The sequence below is a fragment of the Cupressus sempervirens genome, chromosome 3 (genome assembly GCF_028749045.1).
Source record: "Cupressus sempervirens isolate cs-2001-9-10 chromosome 3, ASM2874904v1, whole genome shotgun sequence".
Taxonomy (NCBI): Eukaryota; Viridiplantae; Streptophyta; class Pinopsida; order Cupressales; family Cupressaceae; genus Cupressus; species Cupressus sempervirens.
Window position 1 is genome coordinate 564028026 of NC_143120.1, and position 21889 is coordinate 564049914.

Consider the following 21889-nt stretch of genomic DNA (forward strand, 5'->3'; position numbering starts at 1 on the left):
TAAGGTTCTAGAAGATAATATCAAATGTAACATACATCATCTATCTATATTTTAGAGATGAAATACTAGTCAAATACATAACATGTACGTAGATTTTAAAAAACACACAAAGTGTCTATCTAATCTATAAATGTATCTATACAAGGAGATCAAATAAGATCAAACACATATACAACTAGCTATCTATGGATTGATACCATGAGTTTTGTCATGATGATTTCTAACTAAGTAGTCCAAAGAGTGACTATCAAGTTGTGAAGGATGTGTTGACCCCTATTTATAAGGAGGATGTGATATCAATGTCTAATAAATATATTTAATCTGAAATAAAAGAAACATGTAAATTGTATATTATACATGTACACATACATCAATAAATATAAACTCACCTATCCACTACTAATGTCATTATCATACAAGTGTTGACAATGTACATGACCATGAATCAATGAAGGAGTAATAAGAGGCATCTCCCCATAAAGTATATGAATGCATGATATCATGTATAAATTGAATAAAAAACATGTAATTTACATACTAAATTTCAAAAATTTGCAAATTTAATTTACACTGAAAATAATATTCACATCTGTAGATTCTAACATATGACAACACTCAGACTCCCTAGCCTCATTTGTGTCAACCAAGATATAATGATTTTTTTGGGCCTCATCTGACCTTGCATTTGTGCCATGATTGGTGAAAACATGTCCTAATAATGATGAATTAAGGGGACTAACTAGATGAGATGGCATGGAAGTGGAATTGCCTCGTGTCAACAAATCTAAGTAACATGTGATCATCATGTTGAAATAAACATCATCAAGGATAACACCAAAGCTTTGGTGTCCTATATTTGCTAAAGGGTTTGTATGTTGTATCTCTCCCTTCATAGAAATAAAGTGGTCAGTAGGTGGATTGATACAGTACAAGGTAGATGAACCCCCAAAGGAGATGACCAAGCCCCCAATAAATATAACACAATAGAAGTACACATGATATAATTGCAAGAGACCGCTCTATTATCTATAAATATTCAATTACATCAAATATTTCCCATACATTCAACTAATTCATAAGACAACTCACCTGATAAAATATACTATATGCCATGGTGTAAGGCCTTCTTGGTTATGACCAATGTATTCCATAGTTTTAGACCAAAGTTTTCTATCCAAGCCCCCTTCAAGTATCTCCTTTCTCACTACTTGAATGATACTTTCTCATCCCCTTTCTAAGAATCTATGATGTTACATATATATCCATTAGAACACACAAGTTAGCTTGAGTCCATAATCTCTAATAATAAGAAAAATGCATTACATTATACGACTAACCCTCATTGAATTAATGACTAAATACATAATAAATGAGATAAAAATATGCAACCTCAAGTATAGGTCCATATGTTAACCAATTTCTTAGATCTAACAGCACATAAACTAACTCTTAAATATAATAAATACCAAACATCACATGAAGAATGAAGAATGAAAGACCTAAATTCTCTATTTATGGAGATAGTAGGCCAGAAGAAAAGGTTGTCATGTGTGAGAACCTAAGGACGATAAGAAGTCTAGGGTGTTGCTTCATATGGTGGCTGAATAGAAGAGTTTGCAATTGGCATGCAAAGGAAGAAGGCTTAAGAGGATGAATTCTTGAAGGTTGAACAAGTTGTCAGAGATGAAGAGTATGAATGCAAACCAAAATGGAGGATTGAACCAGAGATCTATAATCTGCAAATGAGTTGTGTTTATTATCATCTATCAAGCCTGCTATTACTTTCTAACAACAGTGTCAGACTGGATATATTCTTTGGATTAAGGTTGACCTAACAGTCATTTATAAATCCTTTAATCAAGTGACATTCTAACGGAATGTTCTGAAGTCCTCTCACAAGGCTCACTCCTAATAAGGTGATTGAAATCCTTTAACCAGGTCACATTTAATAGTGTGTATTGTAACCTTTAACAAGGTTGGCCTTTAATAGAGCATCACTTCAGAAGAGTGAAAATGGCTAGCATCTTACTAGTGGTTTTTTCCAAATTGGGTTTCCACATAAAATACTTGTGTCAAATTGTGTAAATTAGTTTGTGGTATTTCATGTCTACATTTCTACCAAGTTATTTTGACCTAGGATAATGACCTACTAAGTTAAGGTATTGGATGTTCTAATAGATGCATGCATGGTATGGTTTTATGGATATGAATTTGTTAAGTTTTATTTGTGCATTTGGACCTTGGATAACTGATTCACCCACCTCTCAGTTATTCAAAAGAATTCCAACGATCAATGCAATCTTTCACTTATCATACAATACCGAATAGCTTGGGTAACATTATAATTTTACTATTATTGGTTAACAAAGAAATCTTAAGATTATTTAACTTGTTTATCCATTAGTAACTTAGTTGTAGAAACATAAAGCATAAGTAAATAACATGAACACAAATGACACCAAAATTTAATGTGGAAACCCAATTTGGGAAAAACCACCTTGTAACTAGTTACAATAATTTTCACTCTTCTAAAGTGAGCCCTGTGAGCAGCCAACCCTGTTAATGGTTACAAAACATATTGTTCAGTATGACCCTATTAGGGGATTTATATCACCCTATTGGGAGTGGCCTAGTTAAAGGTCTTTAAACACTTCAATATTAAAATCTCACCTTGTTAGAGGATTTACAAAATAAATGTTAAGTCAACTCTGTTAAGAGATTTCTTTACTGCTAGAATTGTTAGAAATCAACAACAATTTGACCTTATTTATGAAGCAACTTTCTTTGCACATTCAAATCTCTATTCTTGCTTGACCTCTGGATCCTTTTTGATAAAATGTTTCTTTGCAACTTACCTTCCATAGGTTCCTGCTCTTCCTTTTCCTTCGCTTACAAATCCATATTTTTCATATTCTTCTTGATACATTGTATCCTCACAACTTGAACTTTCTCATATATCATAATATAAGAAAAATCAACTTGAATACCCTTTCAAAACATCAATAAACATCCAAATAGTTGGCCTCAAATAATAAAACATTTTACAATTTCAATATTTTCTCACTCAGTCCACACTAGAACTGAACATTCGATTGACACTATGACTTCTTCATTGCCTGACCACTCAATCAATATTGATCTCCTTTGATGAATGATCACTTGGTCAATACTACAAGAAGGTACCCTTTCATAAACCAACTACTTAGTTAATATTGGAAAGTATTCATAACCTGATTGCTCGGTTAATACTAAGATATACAAGGTTAATATTCTAAACTCAATATTGCAAGATTAAAACTAACATTTGTGTAAACATCAATGACACTATACAATTGAATAATTGTTTCCAATAGTTCATATGGGTTGTAAGGGGTCATATGTTAATCTATGAACCTTTTTGACACAAATCATGACCACATATGTCCCTAGGACATCTAGGGACCTATGCCATTTGTTTATAGGGGTTACAAGGGATCATAGGTATCCTATGACCCCTTTCAGTACATATCATGACAATATATGTCCCTAGGGTTCCTAGCATTTCTAGGGGCATATTATCATTGCTCATATGGTTCAAGAGGGGTCAAAGGTTTATTTATGGTGCTTTTGACACATATCATGACAACATATGTCCCTAGGGGTCCTAGGACCTCTAGGAACATATCATCATTGATAATATGCATTATAAGGGGCCATAGGTTAACCTATGACCCCTTGCAATACATATCATGACAGAATATGTCCCTAGGGGTTTTAGGACCCCTATGAACATAATTATAATTGATCATATGGGTTGAAAGGGGTCATAGGTTAATCTATGACCCCTTTTGACACATACCATGACAACATATGTCTCTACGGGTCCTATGACTCGCAGGGACAATAATGATTTATTATATGGGTAAAAAGAAAAACATATCATGCCACAAAAACCACAAGTGAGGTTTCATAGGGGGATGTTACTATCTTTGATGGAGAGATGGAATGAGACTACATGATCCTTCTATGTACCAGTGGGAGAGATGACAATAACCTTAGAGGATGTGTATCAGATCCTATGCCTCCTAGTCCATGGATCGATAATAAGACCATGAGTAAATAGGTCACACTCAAAGATTATAAAAAATTTTGAGTACTACATGGGTATACCATATCGAGAGAGACTGAAACAAAACTAGTTTTCTTTGAAGGGCATCATCCATGGGTGGACACCTCTTCTTAGGAATATTATGCTATGTATCACTATTGTCATTGTTAAACCCAACACAAAGGGTATAGTATTGTTGGCTCCTCTAACACATATAGTCAGGAATATGGAGAGAGAGTCAAGGTCGTATGTGTGGGGAGGGGGCTTAATAGCACATTTGTATTATGAGTTAGGGAAGTTCATGAGGTAGTAGGGATAAAAAATTATGACATGTACTCTTATAGGTGTGGGCCTTTGATCACTTCATATGCATTAGACAATTTGGGTTCCCAAGTGAGATACCAATTGAGTCATCCAGAGTGTATGCATACACATTGAGTCATGCATGGTAGTTTGGACATGTATTATACTTGGGGGTCAAGTTTGCCTCATTAGATCCTATAGATGTTACATGGAGACCCTATCATCTCATGATAACATGGTCGGACTTATGAGTGCAACTAAGGTGGATGTAGAGAGAGAGGGTTTTAGAGGGTACACATGAGTACATGGTGTTGTCCTACTATTATGATAGAGTACTATGATAGTTTGGTCTTCAATAGGGTCCTCCTCCATCTATGAATCAATATCCATACAGAGAAAGATACAGAGATATCCCTAGGACCAGACATCATCTGACAATAGATGATGTAGAGTTGACAGATACCTATAGTCCAAATGACACATAGGTGCTCCCTACATTAGAGGATGTATGAGTATCTAAGACTATCTTTGTAATTTTAGTGTTCAAAATGTGAGATTGATATTCTTAGATGACTATGCTATAGGTAATCCTAGTGTATATTGTGTTGGAAATAGATAATACTGAGAGGGGGGTGAATCAATATTCTGCAAACTTTTGCCCACAACTAAATATTGTTAATTACTTTATAACTTACATATGTAAGTAAACCAACAATGTTGAATAGTAGATATAACCATACATAAGGAGAACTCATTACACCATTATTTGTTAACTAGAAAAACCCTGGCCAAGGGAAAACCCTGGTGGGGATGATACCCACAAGATGATTCACTAAACAAAAGGATCATGTTAAGGATATTGACTATGTTAGGAGTCTATGAAGTACATATAGTGTCTTGAGTCTTTGTTAGAGGACTAGACCTTTTTATAAGCCTCAACCCTATTAGGAGTTTCTTCAACCCTATTAGCAGTTGGTAGATCAAATACAATGTATGAAAGAAGAGCCCACTTTCCTAACATGCATTTATACAATAAAGTTCTTCACAAGAATTGATATAGATACAATAATTTCTCACTGTTGTAATTCACACTTGCTTTGATCATACATCAGATCTTGCATCACATAAGGCTCATATATATTTCAAGTTGTCCATACAATAGTTTGCATATTATACAACTTCCACACATAGCACACTAATCTACACAAAATAAGATCTTTACTTATACTTCACAAATTAGTAATTCTCTACTTAGTCGGCCTTCATGTCTTCACATGCTTGATATAATATAAAATAAATTATTGATTAATATCCAAAAAGTCAGATCATTATGACTTAGTAATTATTTTGTCAACAAAATAATTCCTTAAGTTGTACAACTAGATCCTCTGTTATGCCCTATTCTTCTTTGTCAAATGCTTGTACTAATATTTCAATTGTAACTTGTGTCGTACTATCTGTATGCATATGTGCTTAGCTACATCATCATGATACTATCATAAAAATATCCTCAACTATGTATAAGCTAAATCTAAGTCTGTTATCCATACACATCATATATGTCTCTTCATTGTTGCAAACTATCTAACACTTAGAAAATTTTCTAACTCTAAAAGCATAAATGAAATGTTGAATATATGTTGCCATAAATGACAACTATCAAGACATCTAATTGACCATATTGACAATAATTCCACCCTTTGGCCTTGATGGCAAAATTTGGGAAAATTGGATAAGTCCCAAAATGATGTCATACATAACAAAAACAAGTAAAAAGTAGCTATACAAAACGGCCTTCAAAACAAAACAATTTTATTCATGTTTTAATGGATCATTACATTCCTTATCACTTCTTACATTGATACAAGTGTACTCCCCTTTGCATATATAATATCATAAAATATTAATATTCCTCTCCCATACATACAATTTTCCTTACATATTACTCCCTCTTTGACATCAATGCAAAGGTGTCAAAAATGTATACAAAAATTTTGTGGGCTGCTATTGATCAGCTTGATATTTTGGAAAAATAATCTACATATACAAGTTTCAGTCATTTGACTTCCTTCTTCTAGTTCTCCTTCATTGTATCAGGGATACTAATTAGTGTACATAGTGCATAAGATGTCACTTCAAGTGTGCTCAAGTCAGTATAAGAAATCTTATCATAGGAAGCCTTTGCTGTAAGACATTCCTTCAATTTCCTCTACAAAATTTTGATCTTCGGTGACAAGATATTGCTAAGATTAGAGAACCTTTTTTTCTTCCTTTTCCTTATTAAACTCTAAACCTATGATCACATTATGGATCTTCTCCACTTCTATTCCACAGTCCTCATTACTGGTCTCAGGGAGATGTAATTTTGTAGTGAGTGTGTCAAGATCACTCAACCTACCCTATATCTAACTCTCAAAGTCTATATCCATACAACTTTGTACCTTCATCAATGTGTTTCCTTAATTCCTTGATGCTTACATCAAGTGCCTTCAAGTTATTTCTCACATTTATGTACATTGTATCAAAAAGTGACGCATCATGCTTGGCCTATGCTTGTGTTGAAGCTACCTCAAATAATGTTTTGAATTCCTCCTCAAAGGTTTTCACCAATTCCTTAGCCTTTGACTGTAAGTCTGGATTAGCCATAGTTGTGGTAACTATCTTCTATATTTTGTCCAAGACTTCAGTTAGTGTTTTCTCCAAAGACTTCACATGTTTATTCTTTTGGAGAAACTTTCTCAAAGATCTTATTAGTCCCTTCTAATCATCATTATCATTAGATGGTATTGCTACTGTTGTTGTTGCTGCTATTGGAGTTACTATTGGAATGAGTGTAACTACTTTTAGTTTAGCACTCTTCTTCTCTTCCTTTGTCTTCTTCCTCTCTTCTTCTAGTCACTCAACTTCTTTCTTTGAATTTTCTTCTTCTTTCTTCCTTTCCTCTTCCTCTTGTTTCTTGTTTCTTCCCTTTTCCTCTTCTTCTTTCTTTTTTCTTTTCTTGTTTCATCCTCTTTTTTCCTACTAACCTCCTTTCCTCTACTAACCTCTCAGTTTCTTTCTTCTTTTCATCCCTTCTCTTTTCTTCTTCTCTCCTCATTACTTCTTTTCTCTTCTCCTCAGCCTATTTCTTCATTTCCTCTTCATCATCATCATCAAATCTGGAATATGTTGTGATATTACCAACAATGGATTGGCCAAATGTTGCAACCTTGAATTCTTGTTTGCATCCACAGTTATGTGTGTACTATCCACTTGTATGGATTCAATACCCATAACAATGTGTAGTGGTGAGAGTGCCTATTGTGTCTCTTCTACTTCTTCCTCATCATTGGAAGGTGTACTTGCTTGTTCATAAGTTGGGCTCTCAAGTTTGGACTGTGCACTCACCTCTTCTACTGTAGGCATTGAGGTCATGTATTTCATAATGACCTTCTCTATTTCCTTTCTTACATCTTCATAGTTGGCTCCCATTAGAATAATTTCTCTTCTTTTGTTCCTCAGGAAGGGATCAATACCCTTCAAAATTCTATCAAAGTCCTCCTTATGGATAACTTCACATAACTTATTGATCATAGTCTCTCTTAACTTAGTGTCCTCATTTCTAACTCTTTTCTTTCTATTCAACAGCCTATTATATAGGTCCTCTAGAATCTTATTCTCAATGTTATCAAATCTCTTATTCGAAAAAATCATAATTCTCACTATGGCATTTTCTAGTTGCCTTCTATCCATATTACTATAGAAACTATAATACTTACTTAACTATACAAAATTGTCATCATTAATAATTTGCATGTAAAGGTTTTCTACCTTTTGCTTCCATGCTTTCTTTCCTGTTGGTGTCTTGCCTTCTTCCACAACTTGCTCTACTAGTCTATCCTCATATTCATCCTTAGAATCCTCAAAATCACTAATTTATAGTGTCTTTCTTCTCTTTCCTGGTCCACTAGTGATCTGCTTGACCATTTTCTTGGTGGATGATGTTGGCTCTTTCTTAACCTTCACTAGTCTTACTAAATTTCTCTGTGCAATAGGTGTTTCCACCTTTGACTACCTTCTAGATTGATCACTTCTTATTCTTAGTGGTTGCACTTGTGCAATTGCTACATACAGTTCCTGTGCACTAGGTTTAGCAATAGTTACACCCACTGAAGGTGTTTCAATATAAATAGGTGTTGTTTCTATCACCTCTAATTACCCACTAGCCTTCATCTCTAGTGTAATTCCCTTAACTTCATTAAATTCTTCTTGATTCATGCTTGATTCCTTAAGGATGGATTCAATTACTTTTTCTACTTTTTTCTTTATTTTCTTGTTGTGAAGTTTAGAATGAACTTCTCTCATCTTCTCATCATAGTTTCCCATCTAGGGTACTTAGTGTCCTCCTCATATTGGAGTGTGATTTGTGCATACCCTTTAATAAGTTTTGCGCTCATCTCATATCCCATGGGCTCTATAAACTTTACCCTTGGTTCCACAACTTCCATGCAAGTGTTATCAGTTTCCACCATGAAGCATATATCATCTTTATACTTCTTCACCATGGAGGGAGGTATTTTGTCCCTCTGTTTCATTTCAGTCTGGAAATTATTTATGGTTCCATCAATGTCATTATCTCTAACATTCTCCATCTTTTATTTATAGCATTGAGTTACCAACTTCACTAGGCACTCATTTCTCTCCCAATTAGTCATCCCTAGGAACTTTGGTGCATATAAAAAAAAAGAGTCAATAAGGACTCAAATCTAAATATTGTTTTCTTAGTCTTCTTCAATTTTGCAATGTTATCTAGTAATTATAATCTAATTATCTCACACAAATTTACTTTCCTTCACTAAATTGCCACTACTTAAGTTGTGTGCAAGCATCCAACTAGTACTGAGTTAACCCTTGAACCATGGTTAAACTTGTATCCTAAAATCTTACTTAATAACTTTACTCCTTTGTTCTAAATTGTATCAACTTTTATGTTTCTTCCATCAAATCTTGTATTCAGATTTGTTTCAACCATCTTCCTTACATTCTTCTCATTTATAGAATTGTAGCCCTCATTGCTTAGTCCTATAACCTTGTGAATTAGGTCATTATCAATTATGAAAAGCTCATCTTATAACCAAAACATCTCATCATGTACCCTACTCAAAATCATTCAAGTCCAATCATGATTGTCAAACTCAATATATAACATATACTTCACTAGGTTCAACTCTTTTAGGTGTGCATACTCAGACTTCAAGGTTAGGTCATTATTGCACATAACTCCTAAGTCCTTGTTTATATCCTCATTACCTATACTCTCAATCTTGTACTGGATAAAATTTCTAGTATCTTCTACATTAAGCACATTCTAAAAAACTTGCAAAAGTGTGCCTAATAGATCATCCACAAGAGAAACAAATGGATGTTTCTTAAATACATATCTCAGTCTATCACTAGCATCATAAACTAACTGTATAGCCATTGTATCTTTAATTATATGCACTAAAAGCTTAATTTGAGCTCCGTAAAATACCTTAAAATTTCGATTAGGGATTTTACAACTTTGCACTTCAAGAGTTTCTTTTCAAACTCCAAATCATTGTCAAATCACTCTTCAATTCTCTCTAGATACTTTGCATGATCAAATGATACTCACAATCTTGTTTGTGATCCTTAAATCATTTCAAATTGTACTATGCATTGAATGTGTATCTACTGCAAATTCACAAACTATCTCTAGTTATGAGTAACTTTTTTTGCTTTCACATATCCTCTTAAGATCATATCTTTCCTTGTGCACTCAACATAGCTTCCTTTCTATGTATTCTACCTTCTATTAACTATGTAATTTTTAATCCTTTCTCTAACATTAGTTTTGACTAATTGAAGCTCTATCTTTTCTAGAACTACTCAATTTAGATAGGATGAGTCACAAACAATTGTTGACTTCAATTTCCCATCAGGTGCCTCAAAAAACTATTCCTCTGAAACCATATCAGAATTTTTTGGATCCTTACCTTTCACAAATGCTTCCTTGAACTAATCATAATGTTCCTTGATTGTTTCCTTTTGATTGTTATCATTTTTGTTATCGTTCTTCTTATCATTTATGTTGTTGTTCCTTTTGTTATAAGGGTTATGTTGGTCATTTTTGCTTTCGCACCAAAATTGCCATATTTGAATTAAAACATATTAACATTCACATATTCAAATATTTAAATATGAGGCATGAAATACTTTTATATTAAACTCAAGTTATCACCTTTTTTCCTAAGTAATGGGTGATTAATATCTCCTAGCGGGCCTATGTTTTATCAACCGTTGAATGCAAATAGATCAAGGGTTATCACTTTGTCACTTTAGGAATTTGTATGTTCTTTATCCATAGCGACAAAGTGAAAAGTGGACATGTAGCATGGTGGAACCTATTCCCTTAGTTTCGAGAGAGTGTATCATATTTCTTCCCAGCCATTGATCTTAACAAGATCAACTGTCCTTGCTACGTCATTAGGGAAATTTGCAAGTATTTTAATTTATGAAACATAGAGAGCACTTGACATGTGGATTGTTGGTCCTATTTCCCTTGGCAGGCCGCAAAAGACAAGACTTATTAGATAGGTTGGCATATGGACGAGTTCTAATTGGTTTGGGTTCTGGCACGGTCAATAAAGTTGTTGCACATTTCTAGGTCGTTAGATGGAGGGAGATCAACGATCTTTGCTATGTCATTATGGAAAGTTGCAAGTATTTTAATTTATGCAACATAGTGAGAGGTTGACATGTGGACTCATGGGCCAAGTTGTTTTGTGTTGGCCATAAAGTGACAAGGTGACATGTTGACTGAGTTGGCATAGATAAGGATTTTGATTGGTCAAAGTATTGACAGTTTTAAAGGATGGACCATGTGTTTCATCCACCGTTAGATCACAGATGATCTATGGTTGTTGTTATATCACTATGTAGAAATACAAAGGAGTTATTTTATGCAACATAGAATGGTTTGACATATGTATTTTGTGATGTCATTCCTATCAGAGCTACAAAAGGAGACTAGTTAGAACCACAACATGGACATGTAAGGACATGGTGGAAATATTGTATTGCTTCATTGGCCAAGGTGGTAACTCTGCAACAAGTTGGGCCAATTTATGTTTTGTCGTTAGATGGTGGCAGATCAACATCTCTTGTTATATCGCTATACAAAAATGATCGATCTTTAGTTATAGCGACATAGCGAGGATGAGACACATGCCCTTGTGGGCCCAAGTGGAGAGTAGCAATTTGTAGGAGTGGTTAAGTTGGTAGTTTTATAAGGTAGTCGTGGTTAGATTTTTAAAGGTGGTGTGGTTAGTTGGTTAAAGCAGTCAAACACATAAAGACTCTATGAGAGGGTGAAAGGAAATAATATGGTTGGCCCATGTGGCTTTCTCCAATTGCGTGACTGGGTTGAAATGCTAACTTTTCTGATTCATAAGCCAGAAATAAAGGGAATTGAGTTTTCCTGTGTGATTTAATCTTCTCAATCTATCCCAACCACTTCCAAATAAATGCAAGGCCAAAAAATGATGCAAAGGCACTCTTTCCACCACCTAATTGTCCATTTTAAGGGTTCTAGCATTTATTGGCATCATTTTCTTTCATTAAGGTTTCTTCCAAGTCATGGTTTCATGATTTTCATGCCTCTACAAGTGTACCAAATTAGATCTATTATTTGGATTGCCTAGATTATTCTTTGAGCACTTAATGGTAGTGGTTGTAGAGTAACTTCAGTGAAAAATATCTTAGTTATGCTTGAACTATAAAAGCAAGGTTGTAATTCTTTCTTAAGGTTGACTCTTCTCTATTTCTTTGATATTGCTCTATAAGTTCATTGTAAATCCCATTTTCCTTTAAACTATATGACATTCTACCCTATCTCTTTTAGCCATTGATGTATTGTGCAAGACCTATTTGCCTCTTATTAGTGTATTTTGGATATTTGCAATTTTGCATGAATGTATCTCTTTGACCTATGAATGATATATAGGTGAATCTTATCTTCCTTGTGTCATTTATTTGGGTTTTCTAATCTGCATATGATGGTTAGATTAAAACAAGTTTGGATGTGTATATCTTTGGTGTCATGATGGTTCAAAAGTGCACGTATAGACAAAGATTGGTTCAAATACTCTATTTTTGTGCATCACCCCTTAGATTAGAATAGGTAGATTTTCTTTCTTGCATCTCCTTCTCCCTTTTCCCTTCCAAGTGTAGTTAGGTGCACCCTAATAGTAAAGAAAGTTGGCCTTCTCTAGAGACTCAACCTCATAGTTCAAGTCCCATAGCTTGGAGGTTGTTTCAATGTTTCACACGATTTTCCTTAGGTAAAAACTTTGGACAAGGGTGCAAAATTTTGTGACAATAGTTTTTGGCATGCCCAGTGGGACTAATTCAAAATATTTCAAGTCTGCTAGTGTCAAAAGAGAAGAATTAAAGTTGATGCTAAGAAGATAGTGTTACTCTAAATATTCCAGGCCTTCAAAAGGCTCTTTTCTACAAATCACTTGGGTGGCTCTACATTATTCATATCTGGTTTCCAGACCATAGTTGCTATGATTCATGCACAAAGCTGAAACAAGGGCATCTTCTAGAGGTAATTTTCAATACCAAGAGCTTTGATTTTCCAATCCTAGAAGGAGACCATAGTTGTTGTGATTCATGCCCAAAGTTGAAACAAGGGCATCTTCTAGAGGTAATTTTCAATACCAAGAGCTTTCATTTTCCAATCCTAGAAGAAAGAAAACTAGAATATCTTTATCACCAATTAGGAGTACAAAGGAAATACATAGCCCTGCAAGATCAATCTCCACTACTCCTATTGTGAGATCTCAACCTAGAAAACCATCAATTCATATTAATAGACCACTTATTTACATGGCTAGAGCTCATGCCTTTACCACCTTTAATAGTGGAAGTCCTCTTTTGTTAGCCCAAAGACATGACATACCAATAGCCACTCTTAAAAGTATACCTAAATTTACTGGTGAAACTTCTATCTCTCCCTTAGAACACATCTAGGAGGTTGTGAATGTTTGCAATATCCATGGTATTATAGAAGATGATGTAGTTTCTTGGCTCCTAGCTTCATCATTAAAAGGGAAAGCCCTACAATGGTACAGGGGTCTATCACATGCTTCTATAATAGGTTGAGATGGGTTAGGAGGACTATGTAAACATTTTGAGGACAAAAGTGACCATTTGTCACTTTTAGGATAGCCAACCACCATAAAAATAGCCCCCCATGAATGTATGACTAATTTTAACTATAGATATTAGAAGACATGTGATAAAATACCTACTTCAATGAAGCCTACCCCTAGTAATTCCTTCTTGCATTACCTCAGAGTTTTTAATAGTGATATTGCCACTACAATCCAAACCATGGGAGGAGATACCTTACCTGATGCCTATGAAATAGTAATAAGGGAAAAAGACATATTAATACAAGGAAAGTTAGATCCAAGGAATTATTTGTCTTTCTTCCCTAATATCATAAATCACCAACCAACAATGGTCCTTATTCCCACAACTTCCACATCAGAACCCCTTGCTCTAGCCCCTCTACCTTTCACATCTTCAAATGGAATGGATGAAATCAATGAGATGACATAGTCTATGATGTTGAACATAGATAAAATATTGCAAGGTTAAGAGAAGAAGTTGAAAAATAGCTTCTTTATGATACAAAAGGTGAGCAACAAAGTGGCAGCTTTGGAGAGACAACAAGCTCAAGGTAATAAGGCTCCTCAATTGCAATATCAAACTCCAAATAATGATATGGCTCCAAATCATAATTATGAGAATAATTCTTTTGATTAGAGTAGGAAGAATAGTCATGCTTCCACCTCAAATGCAAATTAGAATAGGGCCATAGTCCCTCAAAACAATATGGCTCAAGATCAAGATTTTTGCCCCTCTTGCAATTACTCTTATGCTCATTGTATTTGTCAAAAGGCCAAATCTTATTTGGCTTTGACCACTCAAGATCCTACACTAGGATAGTCATACAATGAACACCAACCCAAAGACAAGATGATTTCTCCTTCATGAATCATGAGGTGGAGGAATATTGCAATGTGAACCAAGACCCCATTCCTCACAATAATAGAAGAAAAAGAAGGGTTGTAGAAGATACTACCCCTCCTCCTCCTAATCAAGTTTCAACATCAAATGTAGTACCTCATGTACAAGTAGTGAATGATCAAGCCAATGCCCCTCAACAACAAAGACAGAGTAACTCTAGAGGAGATGTGAATGGCCCCCAAGTTATTCCAACTCAACTCCCTACACATGCAGCTCCCAAGACTTCTACCAGAGCACCTAATGCCTCATTTAGTGTGGTAGAGCATATGAAGAAAAAAAATGCAAATATTTCCATGTTGGATTATATTGCTAGTATACCCATGCAAAAGAGGCTGCTACAATAGAAATTGGAAAGTATTGAACCAAAGGATTAGCCACCTAGCATAGAAAGTGCCATGAGCCTAATACAACCATCAAGGGAGGTAGAAATAAGAAAAAAGGTTAGACCTCCTCCTTTTTATATTTCTCTAATTATAGGGGATAAATTGGTCCATAATTGTATGATTGATTTAGGGGCTAGTAGTTCAGTGATGCTTAAGAGTGTTGTTGATGCTTTAGAAATGAAATTTGAGCCCATTGTTAAGGATGTGTTGTAGTTGGATGGTAGTGTACTATCAAGATTGTAGGGATCATTAGGGATGTGGAAATGGCCATACATGCATGCCCTAGTTGTACTATAACTCAAGATATATTAGTTGTTGATGTCAAGCCACACTTTGCCATCTGTCTCTCAAGATACTTCACTACCCAAATAGGTGGATACATATCTTCTAATTGGTCATATATGTTCTTTAGAAAAAGATATGGGACCAAGACTTCAACTAGAGAAGAACCTCTAGCCCTCCATCATATTGAGCCCTTCAAACCTAATATCATTAATGTGAATTGCACTATCCTAGAGATGGTTGAGAATGACATAGTAAATGAGCGTGCCACTTCTCTAGCAGAGATACCTAATTTTATCTTAAATGAATGGGCTAATGGATATCAATTTGATTCCCATATCAAAAACTCTAGAGACATGCCTTGGTACATATTGTATATCAGAAAAGGATGCTCTTGTCCCTAACTTTATGAAGACCAAAGAAGATATGAGTGGGATATGGAATATGTATTTTGATGGATCAAGAAATAAGAATGGATCAGGGGTTGGTGTGATGTCGATTACTCGTGCACTAGTAAGGTACTACTTCTCCTTTAGACTCAAATTCAGTTGTACCAATATTGTGGCCAGGTATGAATCCTTGATTGAAGGTCTTCTACTTGCTCAAAAAAGAGGAATCCAAGCATTAAGTGTATATGGGGATAGAAAGTTGGTGGTCAATCAGGCAAAAAATCATAATATCTCTATGAATGGTTTGCTCAAATGTTATAAACATAGGGTATGGGATTTGCTTGAAAGTTTCAATGCGTTTAATATTCAAAACATCTCTAGAAAAGAGAATAGAAATGTTTATAGACTTGCAATAGTGGGTGCATCTTATTATATCCCAAAGAACTTTCAAGATGAGAAGTAGAAAATTAAAGTGGTAGTTAGGCCTACTATTTTTGACAAAAACACCAATTGGCAAATATTTAAATCTGATGCACAGATTTAAGTTTCTTGCAGAATGAAGGAAAATTCTTAGAGAGAATCCAATCTAGGTTACATGACCAGTATGGGGATGAGATCATTAATCTCAGCTGTAACAAGTTTCCTAAGGGTCTCATTACTTTAGAGAGTTTCTTCAACGTTGATGACCAAGTAAGGAACATAAGTATGAACTTAGCTGTTGACAAAGATGATTACACACTAGTCATGGTTGCTGATGGAAAGTCCTTACGCATGGGAAAGGTATGTTCTAAAATTGAGCAAGAGAATTTCATTCATCTATGCCAGGAATTTAATGATGTATTTTCTTGGACATATGATGATTTGAAGGGTTTTGACCCAAGTTTTTTTCAGCATACCATATACTTAATTGATAATGTCAAACTTGTAACACAAAAGTAGAGGCCAATGAATCCTAAGATTGAGCCATTAATGAGAAAAGAGTTATCCAAGCTAATTGAGGCTAATATAATTTTCCCTATCAAGCACTCATCATGGGTAGCAAACCTTGTCCCTATTAGGAAGAAGAATGGAGAGATAAGACTATGTGTAGACTTTAGGACAAGGTCAGTGGTTCAAAGAGGTTCTCATTTCTTGATAGATTCTCTAGTTATAATCAAGTGATGGTCAAAGAAGCTGATAGATATAACATGGAATTCACAATGAAGTGGGGCACCTATGCTTATAGTAAAATATATTTTTGGCTAACAAATGCAGGTGCCACATTTCAAAAGGCAATGGAGATGCCCTTCAAGAATATGATTGAAAAATTTGTATTGGTTTACCTTGATGATATCATTGTGTATTCAAAGAATATAGTAGATCATTTTGGTCATCTCATACAAGTGTTCATAAGATGTAGAGATTTTGGAGTATCTTTGAATCCAAGAAAATGTGTCTTTGCTACTAGTCAAGGAAAATTGTTAGGACATATTGTATCTATGGATGGTCTGACCATTAATCTAGAGAGAACTAAAGCCATACTTGCTCTCTCCTTCCTAAAAATAAGAAAGGGTCGCAAAGTTTCCCTGGTAGAATAAATTTTGTGAGGAGATTTATCCCTAATTTAGCTGCCATGGTAAAACCTCTTACAACATTGCTTAAGAAGAATGTGGTCTTTTCATGGACTAAGGAAGGGAAGGTGAGTTTTGAAGAGATCAAAGAGACCATAGCCTCATCCCTACTCTCATAAATCCAAATTTTGATAAGGATTTCATTCTTTATACCTTAGGTGGTGGATCAAGCATTTATGATGTCTTGACTCAAATGAATGATAAGAATGAAGAATAGCCTATTGCATTCTTTAGTGAAGGACTTAAGGAATATGAAGAAAAATACAGTTATGTAGAGAAGCAAGCCCTTGCAATCATGAGATCTTTGAAGTTTTGGAACCTTATGCCACACAACAAGATCCATTTGTTAATACCCCATGCAAGTGTAAAGGAATTTCTCTTGAGCAAAGATATTAGTGAGAAGAGAGCTGGATGGATCACAAAGGTAATGGAGTATGATGTGGAAATTCAGATTACTAAGTTGGTAAGGGGAAAGGGATTGTGCAAACAGATGATCTCATCTAAGGAGTCAGATGAGGAAGTCACTATGGCATTAATAGAACAAAAAGAAGCAAGAAATGATAATCAAATGAATTGGATGTATGACATGATGAACTTCTTGTCAGGCAATGGATATCCTCAAGGACTGGACAGAACTAAAAGGAGACAATATAGGTTGCAGTCAATTCCTTGTGCCATAGTTGATGGTATACTTTTAGGAAAGATTTCAATGGAGCCCTACTGAGATGCATAAATGTAGACCAAGCTAAAAGAATGATCAAAGAGATTAATGATGGTTCTAATGGTGGCCACTTTTTAGCAAGGAAAACTGCAATGAAGATTATGAGAGTTGGTTACTATTGGCCATCCCTATTCCATGATCATCATAGGTATGTAAGAAAGTGTGAGAAATGTGCTTTCTTTTCTGGTAAGCAAAGAATTGCAGCTTTTCCACTCTGTCCCATCTAGGTAGACTAGCCTTTTACTCAATGGGGATTGGATTTCATAGGCCCCATCAATCTTCCTTCTAGATCTAGTTATAAATGGATTCTAGCTACTGTGAATTGATTTACTAGGTGGAAAAAGGAAATAGCATTGAAGGATGCCATATAATCTTTAGTTGTTGAATTCCTTGATGTAATTATAACTAGGTTTGGTGCCCCTTCAATCATTATTTCAGATAATGCAAAATATTTTGTAGGAGCTCAGATTTGTGCATGGGAAGTTGACCATAATATCTACTTGAGCACATGCTCAAACTACAATCCTCAAGGCAATGGATTGGCTAAGTCATCCAAAAAAAACCTAATTAGGATTATGAAAATGACCATAGAGGATAACCAGAGGTGTTGGCATCAAAAGTTGAAGACAACACTAAGAGAGCGATAGAAAATTCACCCTTTGTGTTGGTATATGACAGGGAAGGTAGATTTCTTATTTCTCTAGAATTTCTTGCTCTTGAGTTGGCTCATTAGTTGGAGCTAATTGAAATGATGTTATGTCTATAAGAATGGCATAACTAATGGATTTGGAAGAGAAAAGAAAATAGGCCATGCAGACCCTAGAAGCACATCAACAACAAGTCAAGAAGTCCTTTGAAAGGAAGGCCAAGGTCAGAATCTTTAGAGAGGGTGATCTTGTATTAAACTGGGATGCAGATAGGGAAAAACTAGGGAGGCACTCAAAATTTGATACATTATGGAGTGGTCCAAATGTGATTATCAGTTGCAAGTAGGCCAATGCTTTCCAATTGAGCAAGCTTAAAGGTGAAATTCTGCCCATTCCAGTTAATGGGATATATCTCAAACCTTATCTCTAATGAAGAATAATGTTTCATATATATAGTTAGGTTAGTTTCCTTCCTATGGTTTCCTATTTTCTAAGAAGTGCACAAGCACATGTGGTTTGTAGAGGATTTTGGTTCTTGGTTTCAGTTGCAGAGAGGCATTTTTGAGGTTCCTAGGCATGTTTTCTATGATTTTAGGATTTTTTCTAGGTGGATCTTCATGATTTCTATGACTCTGTTGCCCAATGGAAATGTAGAATACTAGTCTATGCATAGCTTTTTTGCATTGCTCCCGAGTCACCAGATTTGTTGGTTATTTTTACCTTCCTACTAAAATTGCCATATTTGAATTCAAACATAATAATGTTCACATATTCAAATATTCAAATATAGGGCACGAAATACTTTATATTAAATTTAGGTTATCACCTTTTTTCCTAAGTAATGCATGATTAATATCTCCTAGTAGGATCATGGTTTATCTACCGTTTGATGCAAATATATCAAGGGTTGTCACTTTGTTGCTTTAGGGAGTTGCACATCCTTTATCCATAGAAAGAAAGTGATGAGTGGACAAGTAGCATGGTGACCCTCCTCCCTCAGTTCTAACAAAGTGCAACATACTTCTTCCCAGCCATTGATCTTTACAAGATCAATAGTCCTCATTATGTCATTATGGAAAGCTACAAGTATTTTAATTTATACAATATAGTGAGCACTTGTCACATGGATTGTGGGTCTTGTTTCCCTTGGTAGACCCCAAAAGTGAAGACTTATCAGATAGGTTAGTGTATAGATGAGTTCTAATTGGTTTGGATTCTTGCATGGTCAGTAAATTTGTTGTGCATTTCTGGACTATCAAATAGAGGTAGATAAATGATCTTTGCTATGTCATTATAGAAAGTTGTGAGTATTTAATTTATGTGACATAGTGAGAGGTTAACATGTGGATTCGTAGGCTAGATCATTTTTTGTGGGCCGTAATATGACAAGGTGCCATGTTTAAAATGGTGGACTATGTATTTCATCCACCGTCAAATCAAAGATGAACTATGGTCATTATTATATTTCTATGCAAAGATGCAAGAGAGTTATTTTATGTGACATAATGATGGCTTGAAAAATGTATTTTGTGATGGCATTCCTATCAGAGCCACAAAAGGAGACTAGTCAGAACCACAACATGGACATGTCAGGACACAGTGGAAATATCACACCACTTCATTGGCTAAGGAGTTGACTCTACAACAAGTTAGGCTAGTTTATGTTTTACTATCATATGGTGGTAGATCAATGTCTCTCATTATGTCACTATAGGAAAATGATCGATCTTTAGTTATAGTGACATAGAAAGGATGGGACACATGTCCTTGCGAGCCCAGGTGGAGAGTAGTAGTTTACAGTGGTGGTTAAGTTGGTGGTTTCATTAGGTAGTCATGGTTAGAGTTTTAAAGGTGGCATGGTTAGTTGGTTAAAGCAGTTAAACACATGAAGACTCTATGAGGAGATGAAAGCAAATAATACAGTTAGCCTACATGGCTTTCTCTAGTTGTGTAATTGGATTGACCTGTTGACTTTGCTAATTCATAAGCTAGAAATGAAGGGAATTGGGTTTTCCTGCGTGATCATATCTTCTTGATTGATCCCAATGACTTTGAAATAAATGCAAGGCCAAAAAATTGTGCAGAAGAACTCTTTCCACCACCTAATTGTCCATTTTGAGGGTTCTGGCATTGATTGGCACTATTTTCTTTCACTTTAGGGTTTCTTCCAAGTCAGGGTTTAATGATTGTCATGCCTCTACAAGTGTACCAAATCAAATATATTGTTTGGATTGTCTAGATTTTTATCTAAGCACTTAATGGTAGTGGTTGTAGAGTAACTTTAGTGAGAAATATCTTAGTTATTCTTGAACTATAAAAGCAAGGTTGTAATTCTTCCTTAAGGTTGACTCTTCTTTGTTTCTCTAATATTGCTCTACAAGTTCATTGTAAATCCCCTTTGCCTTTGAACTATATGGCATTCTACTTTATCTCCTTCAACCATTAATGTATTGTGCAAGACCTATTTGCCTCTCATTAGTGTATTGTGGATATCTACAATTTTGCATGACTATATCTCTTTGACCTATGAATGATATATAAGTTAATGTCATCTTCCTTGTGTCATTTATTTAGGTTTTCTATTCTACATGTGATTGTTAGATTAAAATAAGTCTAGATGTGTGTATCTTTGGTGTCATGATGGTTCAAAAGTGCATGTATGGGCAGAGATTGGTTTGAACACTCTATTTTGGTACATCACCCCTTATATTAGAATATGTAGATTTTCTTTCTTGCATCTCCTTCTCCCTTTTCCCCTCCAAGTGTAGTTAGGTGCACCCTAATATTAAAGGAAGTCAACCTTCTTCGAAGACTCAACCTCATAGTTCAAGTCCCATAGCTTGGAGGTTGTTTCCATGTTTTACAAGGTTGTCCTTAGGTAAAAACTTTGGACAAGAACCTGCAAAATTTTGTAACAATAGATTCCTGTTGAAATTCCTTATGTCCATTCTATAGTATCTTGTTATGTATCCAAAGTTATTACATAACTAGCATACGTGTGCATTCCTTCTCTGGTTGGTTCTATTCTGACTATCAGGTGTTCTACAGTTCCTTGCAATGTGTCTAGGATTGTTACACTTGTAACATACAAACTATTTCTTTTCTCCATCAGATCTTTCTTCATCATTAGATCTACTATGTGATCTCCCTCTTTCATTATGTGTAGGGTTAGTGTTCCTAAACATTATACTATTTTCATTGTTACCATCAAACTTAGGTTTCTTATAATCTACTACTTTATATCCATAACAATGACAATCATAAAAATAGAAATTAGTAATAGGTTTAAAAGACTTACATGTGCAATCTCTTTTCAAATAACCAACTTTATTATATATGAAACATCTACTTGTGAATTCATGTCTC